The sequence below is a fragment of the Nicotiana attenuata genome, chromosome 1 (assembly GCF_001879085.1).
Source record: "Nicotiana attenuata strain UT chromosome 1, NIATTr2, whole genome shotgun sequence".
Lineage (NCBI taxonomy): Eukaryota > Viridiplantae > Streptophyta > Magnoliopsida > Solanales > Solanaceae > Nicotiana > Nicotiana attenuata.
Genome location: NC_031989.1, coordinates 95,768,772 through 95,779,872, shown reverse-complemented (window position 1 = coordinate 95,779,872; position 11,101 = coordinate 95,768,772). Strand labels below are relative to the sequence as shown.

General features: G+C 41.2%; 1 long non-coding RNA gene across 1 annotated transcript; it reads right to left on the bottom strand.

Moving 5' to 3' along the window:
* LOC109241787 lies at positions 8,403-10,335 on the bottom strand. The gene is made up of 2 exons (XR_002070294.1): positions 9,818-10,335; positions 8,403-8,728 (listed from the first exon to the last, which is right to left on the bottom strand). It is a non-coding gene; the product is annotated as an uncharacterized LOC109241787 (long non-coding RNA).

Genomic DNA, 11,101 nt, shown 5'->3' with positions numbered 1-11,101 from the left:
AACGTGACCCCACTGGTCTCCAAAATACCCACGGTCTGAAGCATCCTCTGATACTTGTCCAAGAAACCTTGGGCATCCTCGCCCTCTGCACCACTGAAAGTTGGAGGTTGAAGTCTCCCAAACCTCTCCAATCTGCACTGCTCGTCCTTTGGCATAACCGGAGCTACATAACCCTGAGCAGCTACAACCGGCTGGGCTGGAGGTGCCCCCGGTGTCTGAAGTCCCTGCACGACCTGCTCAGGTGTGCGAGCGACGGGATCTGAGTGCCTCCCCCGACCTGAGAAGTAGCTGCAGCCGTAGTAACTAAGACCGCTTGAGCTAGGCCAGTCCACACTGATAGAATCTGGGCCAGGGCCTCCTGAAGGCCTGTAATCGCAATAGGCATAGCCGGTGCCTGAGCTGGTGCTGCTGGAGCGTCCACAACTGGGACCTGATCCTAAACTAGGGCTGCTGGTGGATCTGCAGGTGCTGCCCTAGCTGCTGTGCGGGCTACACCTCTGCCCCTACCACGGCCTCGATCGAGTCCTCGGCCTCTAGTGGCCCCAGCTGGTGGTACTAGTGGTCGTCCATCTTGACCGGTAGCTAATAGAATAACAGAAGTTTAGTACTAGAATCAACAGATTCGCACGACAGGAATTCAAGAATATGAAGTTTTCCTACAGGTTCTGCAGCCTCGAGGATAAATACAGACGTCTCCGTACCGATCCGTGAGACTGTACTAAACCTGCTCATGACTCGTGATACCTATGTAACCTAGGCTCTGATACCAACTTGTCACGACCCTAAAACGGACACTATCGTGATAGAGCCTATCGTGAAACTAGGCCCCAAAACCAACCAGACATTTATAATAAGTCATTTTAAGTCATTAATTAGCTAAAATCCCATAATATAAGTTAAAATAAACTGTGTGGAAACATAACACAGCCCGGTATCGAGGTGTCAACAGTCATGAGACTCTACAACTCGTCTCGGAATAAGAAAGGACAACATAGTCTAAAAATAAATGCTAATACAAAGCTGAATAATATAGGAAGGAGAAGCACTGGGCTACGAACGCCAAGCAGCTACCTAGTCAACTCCGGAGACCCGCTGGAAGGCTAATCAGCACTCGCTATCGCGACCCGAGACTCCTAGATCTGCACACAAGGTGTAGGAAGTAATGTGAGTACGCCAACTCAGTAAGTAATAAAAGTAAAGGCAGCTGAGCAGTAAGACAACACGTAAACCACGTCATAACGCTACAGCAAAATAGTATAAGTCCAGAAAAATGCAGTAAAACAATCAAACTCGTAAAAACAACTCAGTTCAGTAAAACCTTTTAAAACAACTTTCAATAGTTTCAAATGAGTGATGAAAACAGTGAGTAAAAGGATAGAAACGTAAACAACCCCTTAGGCAAAACAAGTACCATAAACCGCCCATTGGGCATAATATCAACAAAACCAGCCCCTCGGGCTACCTCACAATAAGAAATAACAACAGCTCCTCGGGAAATATCACATCACACACACTGGGTACCCGCGCTCACTGGGGGTGTACAGACTCCGGAGGGGCTCCTACATCCCAAGCGCTAACATAAGCCATCTCGTGGCATAACAAATCAGGCCCTCGGCCTCTCATATATCACAAATCAGTACAACTTGCTGTGGCGCGCAACCCGATCCCATGATATCCTCACAATACAGGACCTCAGCCTCACTCAGTCAGAACTCACTCAAGCCCCTCTGGCTAACAATAAAACAGGTACTCGGCTCAAAATATCGTTTATGAAATCAAAAGGAGTAAATAAAGTCCGAGTTATGAAATCAGTGAAAGCATAGCATGACCGAGTGTAAATGTTATCAAACAGTGAGGAAATAGTAGTAAAAAGCCCCTAAGGGTCCAAACAGTCGGCACAAGGCCCAAACACGGCATTCAGCCCCAAACATAGTAATATTTTCCAAAACACAATAATATTAAGCAGTGTTCAATAAAATACGCGACTTAACAACCGTACGGGACGGACCAAGTCACAATCCCCAACGGTGAACGACCCCATGCTCGTCATCTAGCGTGTGCGTCACTTCAAAATAGTACAACGATGTGAAATCAGGGGTTTCTTACCCTCAGGACAACATTTACAATCATTACTTCCCTCAATCCAGTCCAAACTCCAGCCCGCGATGTCTTTGTCTCTCGAATCGGCCTCAACTTGCCCCGAATACATCCAAAATCAGAATCATAACATCAAAATAGGCTAATGGAACAAAGCTCATGCAAAAAAAACTAAATTACATAAAAAATCCCGAAATTGGCCAAACCCGACCCCCGGACCCACATCTCGGATTTCGATAAAAATTACCTCACTAGAATCCTTATCCTCCCACGAGTCTATACATATCAAGAACATCAAAATCGGACCCCAAATGGCCCCTCAAATTCACAATTTACACTCTTCAATATCAAGCCCTAATTCCCCAAATTTAACCCTTATTTTCCATTAATTTCAAGCCTAATCAGTGAAATAATGCCATAGAATCGAGTATTGAGTTCAAAAAGGCAATCAACTTCCTAAGACATTTAATGGACAACAAGTTTCCTCATAAAAACTGCTTTAGGTAAAACATTTAGATTAGAAAATTTTACTTAAATCTTTGCTACATCACATCACCTCAACTATAAGTAAAATTATGATGCATTTTTTAGCTTTCATCCTCTTTGTCCCCCAACATGAAGCATTCATATGAAACTACACTATATTCCCTTGTTCGAGAAGAGTAATGTAAACATATAATTCATCAAAAGAGCAAATTGAAATCTGTAGTCCAAGTCACATGGCTAGAGTATATTGCATAAGGACTCAACATTGGCTGTCCTGTCTCATATTTATTTTGTTTTGTAATCATCAAATAATACAAAGATTATTGCTAATATGCCATAGTGTCTAGATCTTTGCAGAGTTGTATAGCACCAACATCATTTAAAGATATTTCTACTTCACAATAAACAGCTTAGATTTCAAAATTTTACAAACCATTGCACATAGGGATTCCAGATCGATTTCGAAAGCACGTTCCTTCAATCTATTCCTCTCAACTGCTTGAAAATCAGTCATTAACTGGAATGAAACATTATCAAGTAACCAGCAAAAGTTTCTTTTCAGAAACCTGAAAATCAAGTTGTTACCAATCAAAAACTCATGAATGTATATGGAGTAGATTACTAGAAATATTAGTTTGTCCTCCTTTATTTTATCTAACTTAGCAAAAATAAGAAAGTTTAGAACGATTCATAGTAGCTACATAGCTATAGTTCTTTGTTTCTACTAATATACTGAAGCTTTCTATCTTAATACTTCTTTTAGCCACAATTTCTCAAGATTTTTTTTAGATATATTGTATTTCAAAATTAAATTTCATTCTCCTAACACAAAGAATTCAACAACCAAAAGAACATGACTATAAAATCAAATAAAAATAAATTTTTCAGAAAATCAGTAACATTCCACAAAGCACGTGATGCCAAAAAGTGTTTGACAATTGCAATTTATCAAGATTCATAAAACAAAAAAAGATTATAAGAGACCATGACCTCGGAGACATAGCTCTTGGCTTCTTCAATTTCAAAAAAATTGCGTGTTCAGTGTACAGCCTTCTAATCCCATTGATATAGCAATCATCTACTTTGCATCTGTAACCGCAGCTGTTGACATACTAATGTTCCTTCATTAATTAATAGGAAAAATAAAGGATCTTTGTCGAGTAATATTTTTAGGAAGAAGATGAAGTCGATGATGAATAAGTGGGTAATGATTGAGTAGGAATTAGAATTTTGGGCGTTAGGGTTTCATTGGATTTTGATTCCTCATTCTCGATGAAAAGGGAATGAAAGAATGAAATACTGGATTATCAATATTAAGGAGAGAAATGAAAAATAATTTTGAGGGAGGGCAAAAAAAGTCCTGCTCTGTACAAGGCATAAACTTTTAGTGGCAATTTTTTTAATTGCCGAGAAAAAGTGCTTATTCTGGGCAATTATTCAATTTCCGCTAATATTGGCCTTTATGGATTTAATTACTAGCAATTAGTTTAATGCCGCTAAATAATTGCCACCATATGCCTTTTTTGTAGTAGTGCTAACATGTATATGCAGAGCAAGAAAATTATATCCTATTATTTTGTGAAGCAAATTTTTTTTTTAGTAATACATTCATATTTCTAAATCATAAATAGTAATACTAGTATTTTAAGTCTGCTTACTCAAATGAGAATTAAAAAAAAAGCAACAAAAGGAAAAAAGAACGATGAAGTCCGCGAGAAGTATTAAAACTCATTGTTTCAAACTTCGTATGCAAAAAAACGGCTAAATTGGCATATCAAGATTGACACTTTTGGTATTAGAGCATTGGTCTTAGTGGCAATGACAATTTTAGTATCAGAGCATTGGTATAGTGCCAATGACACTTTTGGTTGCACGCAATTGGAGAAGATTTTGGAGTAGTAATAACTGAAGCCACATCAAGATTTTAACTATCCTATGCAGTTGGCCATCTCGTTGTTGCTCCTTTATCTACATGTGACGATCCGGCCGGTCGTCTCATGAGTTACCGCTCCGTTTCCCCCATTTCTATTTCTTTATGCTTTGTTATCCGTGTTTTGTGGTATCGGGTTGGTTGGATTGAATCCGGAATGGTTTTGGTGAAGTTTGAGACACTTTGTCTCTTTTAAGGAAGTTTAAGTTGAAAAAGTCAACTAGATGTTGACTTATGTGTTAGAGGGCTCGGATATGAATTCCGATGGTTCGGTTAGCTTCGGGAGGTGATTTATGGCTTAGAAGTGTGATCGGAATGGGTTTTGGGGGTCCGGAGTAGATTTAGGCTTGAATTGGCGAAGTTGATATTTTGGCGATTTCCGGTTGGTAGGTGAGATTTTGATATAGGGGACGGAATGGAATTCCGAGAGTTGCAGTAGCTTCGTTATGAGATTTGGGATGTGTGTGCAAAATTTCAGGTTATTCGAACGTGGTTTGGTTGGGTTTTTGATCAAAAGCGGAATTTAAAAGATTTTTAGAAACTTAGGCTTGAATCCAATGTGTTTTGGTTGATTTAGTGTTGTGTGAAGTGTTTTGGTGATTGGAACAAGTTTGAATAAGGTATTAGGATATGTTGGAGCTTTTGGTTGAGGTCCCGGGGGCCTCGGGGTGATTTCGGATGGTTAACGGGGAAATTGGATGTTTGTGAAAGCTGCAGATTTTCTGCTTCTGGTATTTCCGCACCTGCGGAATTAGGACCGCAGGTGCGATGCCGCAGGTGCGAGGAAGGAAGCCGCAGATGTGGAATTGGGGCTGGCGAGCAGTTTCCGCAGAAGCGGTCAAGATTGCCGCATCTGCGAAGCCGCAGATGCGGAAGTTCTATCGCAGATGCGATTTTTGGGCTATAAGTGAAAAACCGCAGAAGCGGTTGTTTGGCCGCAAATGCGGTACCGCAGAAGCGGGGTCTTGGACCGCAGATGCGGTAAGGCCTGGGCAGAACATATATGTTACTTCATTTCGCGAGTTTGGCTTATTTCACCATTTTTGACTTTGACCTTGGAGATTTTTGGGCGATTCTGAAGAGAAAAATCAAGGGACTTCGTTAAGGTAAGGATTTTAGGACCAAAAACACATTTCTATGGTAGTAATTCATGAATTAAGGCTGTAATTAAAAGGATTAAAGGGCTAAAAATGGAGGATTAGGGCTTGAGTTTAAGAGGCCTTTAAATGAGAATTTGAGGGGTCATTTGGACTCCGATTTTGGTATTCTTGATATGTACGAACTCGTGGGGAGATAAGGAATCCGTTGGTGTGAAAATTTCTGAGTTTTGAGAAGTGGGCTCGGGGCTCGGGTTTTTCTAATTTCGGAATTTTGGTATTATTTTGATTGTTTTCGCTTGGGCTTCGTCCCCTTAGCATACTTTAACGTCCTCGTTGTGATTTTGGATAGATTCGACGCGAGTGGAGGCCGATTCGAGGGGCAAAGGCATCGCGGAGTAGTATTTTCACCGGTTTGAGGTAAGTAACCATTGTAAATCTGGAACTGAGGGTACAAAAACCCCGGTATTTGACTTATTTTGATAAACGCGGTGACGCACATGCTAGGTGACGAGCATGTGGGCGTGCACCAGTGGGGATTGTGACTTGGTCCGTCCCGTAGCGACTATTAAGCCGCGTGTTTGGTTTGGAAATATTATATTATCCCGTATTTTGAATATTTATACTGTGTTATGGGCTGTATGCCATGTTTGGGGCCTTGTGCCGACCTGTAGAAACCCTTAGGGGCATTTTGACTGTTTTCGTCACTTCACTTGCTAAAAGCATATCATCAGTCATATTTTACCTGTTAAATGTCTAAAACTGGTTTATTCTGTTCATTTTGAAAAGAGAGAATTATTTGGACTGAGTTCCCTCATTTTCACTGTTATGCCCGAGAGGCTGTGAGGTTAATGACTGAGAGAGGTCGAGGACCTAAGTGTGAGGATATTATTATATATATGTGAGCTATGGATCGGGCTGCACGCCGCAGCGATACTTATATGGATCGGGCTGCACGCCGCAGCGATATATATATATGTTGGATCGGGCTGCGCGCCACAGCGATATGACGCTTGGGCTGTAGGAGCCCCTCCGGAGTCTGCACACCCACAGTGAGCGTAGTCGACTATAAATATATGGATCGGGTTGCACGCCACAACGGTCACTATGATTTCTATTATTATGAGATATAAATAAGCCAAGTGCTGAGAGTGAGTACTGAGTGACGAGAGTTGAGTCACGAGTGACTGAGAGGCTACCCGAGAGGCCATATTCTGAGTGATTCTTTGCCCGAGGGGCCCTATTATGATGTTTCTACTGTTTCACTCTTCTTTTAAATAAGCCTCTGATGGATATATTGCTAAATAACTGATGTTAATGTTTTAAATTGGAAATGATGATTTATATGACGGAACTGATTTTAAAGTTATACGTTTTTGAACTGCTCGTCACTGCTTTCAGTACTTATATACTTTAGTTACTTACTGAGTTGGCGTACTCACGTTACTCCCTGCACCTTGTGTGCATATCCAGGTGCCCCAGCGGCCGAGTGAGAGCTTTCTAGTTATTCAGCATTTGTCAGGAATTTCGAGGTAGCTGCATGGCGTCCGCAGCCCTGATTTATCCCTTCTATCTTGTTATCTTTTCCGCATTTCCTAGACTATTGATGTAGTAGATGTTGAGACTTGTATTAGAGGCTCTAGACTCATGACACCAGATTTGTGGGGCTGTGTAGTTCATGTTTTATTGACTTTCGCATATTTATCTGTTGTTTTACACGCTTATTATAAAACTATGGTATTTAGACCTGCGTAGAAATGATTTAATGTTTAAGAAAAAGGGTTGTGGTTAATTGTTCAGTCGGTTTGCCTAGTAATGTGATAGGCGCCATCACGACCGGTATTTGGGGTCGTGACAAGTTGGTATCAGAGCCTAGGTTACATAGGTCTCGCGAGTCATGAGCCGGTTTAGTAGAGTCTCGCGGATCGGTACGGAGACGTCTGTATTTATCCTCGAGAGGCTGCAGAACCTTTAGGAAAAACTTCATATTCTTGAAATTCTTGTCGTGCGAATTGTTGATCCGAGTACTAAACTTCTATTATTCCATTCTCTCACAGATGGTGAGGACACGTGCTACCGGGCAGGATGGACGACCACCAGTGCCACCAGCTGCGGCCACCAGAGGCCGAGGTCGCGGTCGAGGCCGTGGTAGGGGCAGGGCAGCTAGAGCAGCACCTGCAGATCTACCAGCTGCCCCAGTTCCGGATTAGGTCCCAGTTGTGGACGCTACAGCAGCACCTGCTCAGGCACCAGCTGTGCCTATTGTGATTCCAGGCCTTCAGGAGGCTTTAGCTCAGATCTTATCAGTGTGTACCGGTTTGGCTCAGGCGGTCTCAGCTACTACAGCCGCAGCTACTTCACAGACCGGGGAAGGGATCCAGACCCCCGTTGCTCGCACACCTGATCAGGTTGTGCAGGGACTACAGACACCGGGGGCACCTCCAGCCCAGCCGGTTGCACCAGCTCAGGAGTTTGTAGTACCAGTTATGCCGGATGATGAGCAGCGTCGACTTGAGAGGTTTGGTAGGCTCCAGCTTCCGTCATTCAGTGGTGCAGAGGGCGAGGATGCCCAGGGTTTCTTGGATAAGTGCCAGCGGATGCTTCGTACAGCAGGGATTCTGTCACGCCCCAAACTAGGGGAGGCACGACTGGCACTCGATACTGTATTTGATAGAGTTAGCCACTAAACATATTAGCTAACTAAACTGGGGGTCCAATAGATCGGGCAGCACAACATCTGAAATACTAAGCCTGGACAATTAAGGTCATGAACTGAATAACAATAAGCCATATAAACAAAGGTAGACGAGCTAAAATAATAAAGTACTAGCTGACCGACGAGGTCGCAATTTGAGACATACATGCCTACACATATATATACACATGCCAAGCCTATGGGCTGGAGACTGAAAGCTGGAAAAAAAGAAACCCAGAATACTATGTCCACAATAGCCTCTAAGAGTGTCATAAGCACTATCGGGATAAGGCCCCGACTATACCCAAACTGTACAACAAAAGTAACCATCCTATGATAGCTCCAGGAAAAGGTGGAGCTTACCAACTTACAGCCGAACCCCGAAATCCTAGCGGAGGGGTCGATCAGAGTCCCTACCTGGACCTGCACGCACGAAACAAAAATGCAGTGTCCCCAGGCAACGGGACATCAGTACGAATAAAAATGTACTGGTATGTAAGGCAGAAAGTAGAATCATATGTAGCTGATGAAAAAAATAATAGTGATACCACCTGACACTGAAACTCTGATATCCTCTATGGCCGACATCCGACCTCATAGTAATCAAATATGCATGGTATGCTCGTGTAATCGGATGTCGTGAATACATATATATTGATGCAAATGCATGACATACCCAACCAAATGCTAGCAATGGCGGTCTCTTCCGGTAGCTGACCGGTATCATATTGCCAACCTGTGGCCATCTGTACAATACATATAGTCTTTCGGGCAAATAGGCCCCTTACCTCCGATTATAGCTCGAAGTCCATGCATAATATGCCATGTATGATATGAACTTTGAATGCACATAATAGGCCATAACAAGAACTTAGCCAATCTTGGCTCATTGGTACTCTTATTCTCATAATCTCATAATCACCTTCGTATCGCATACAATTGTCTCGTGGAACCTCATATTTTATTATTTGAATAAGCTTGAAAAATTAACTCGACTTTTAGAAAGACAACTTAACTCTGAAGATGTTCATAAAAAGCTTAAGGTACTTCACTTTGTCCTTATACCTGATTTATTGATAATTAGTAAAAGAAAGTATTTCAAAAATCAAGTGCTTTAGTAATTTAAATATAAAAATTATATTTGAGATTTTTGGAAATTGACATGTCACTTTAGAGATTTTAAGATACACTTTAACAAGGGAGAAGGAGTGATCGCAAATACTAAATGCCTTTATTTTCTAGTCACACAACCCAAATACGAATAAGAATTCATATATATAGACATATAGTTAAGAAAGCCGAACAAATGACATATATAGATGTCGAATACGCTATTTAACCGAACGAGTGGAATATCAACCTAATAGCATCATGAAAATACTTCAGCTACGATCCCAATGCCTTTCACAGAAGGTCTTTCTAGCAATAGAATAGTAAAATATCACATTTGACGTCTTAGGAATTTCCCTGAATTCGTGCTAAAAGGAAGGACAGAGTTTAGCCTTAACATACCTGTTCCCGAAAATATTTGAACGGATCAGCTTCTGTGAAATATGAACGAAATTACACTTGAATTCCTTGAAAACCTGAGCGTATTTGTTCTGCTTTGAACGTTTTGAACTGAAGAATGGACATAACGTTTCTTGGTTTGAAATTGTAAGAAGAAACGTTTCTGATTCTTCAAACTTTTTAACGGATTTGTTTCTAACTTTGCGAAGCTTTTTTTTTCTTGGAACGAGAACTAAGATTCTGTTATTAAGAAAGAAATGAGGAGGCAAAACTTGGTTTTGGTTGTTTTCTAAAGTTTTATTCATCTCTTAAAGACTCAAGCTTATCCTTGGATGCTGTTGAAGAATCTCGTCGACGCTTTGGGTTGGAGGCGAGTGATTCTATTTGCTTCAAAGCAAGAATTGTTATCTTACTTATTGACGATGGAATTAAGTTGAACAAAAAGCTTGACATCAAATGGCATGAAACTCTGGTACGGACAGTTGGTAGAATACTACAAGTTGGAGATATAATTAAAGAGACCAAATCTTGATATCTTGGTACATGTCTTTAGTCATTTAAGACTTATACACGTAGATGCCACTGATCCTTTATGACCAATTAGTCATATTCTATGAGCGTCCTTGCTGCCACGTTTTGGACTTATACTTATCCAAATATTTGGATTAATTAGGTAATGTTCCAGTACCCGGTAATTCAAAATTGAGAATTATTCCCACTTACTTAAAATATTTCTCACTTTTTACATACCTTATACACCTTACTAACATGGTCACATGGTGCTTGTATGGTACTAGTCCATAAATATAGGGTATTAACGTTCGGCCCGTATTATCCCAATATGCCAAACTTCAACGAAATTCATTTTCTTCGACTTGCTTCCCCTCTTGCCTTCACGAATTTACTAATCATTTTTGAAATAGCATAATCCTTATAATCCCCAAATAATCTTTTCCTTGGACTGATGTCAATTACCTTACGACAAATTCAACGTAAAATACTGCAGGGTGCAACATCGTCGTAACTTATTACTGCGAAGCGTAACATCACCGTAATGTAATACTACAGGGTGCAGCACTGTCGTAACTTAATACTGCAGGTAGTAACATCAATCGTAATGTAATACTGCGGGACGTAATATTGACGTAATATTGCGGGGCGTAACATCATTCCCCCCTTTGGAACATTCGTCCTCGAATGTTGACTAATGCTCATATCTTTTTCGTAACTTATAGCTCTTGTGAATACCTTAATACTCTTCTTTCCGTTTAAGCAGTTGTTCCATGA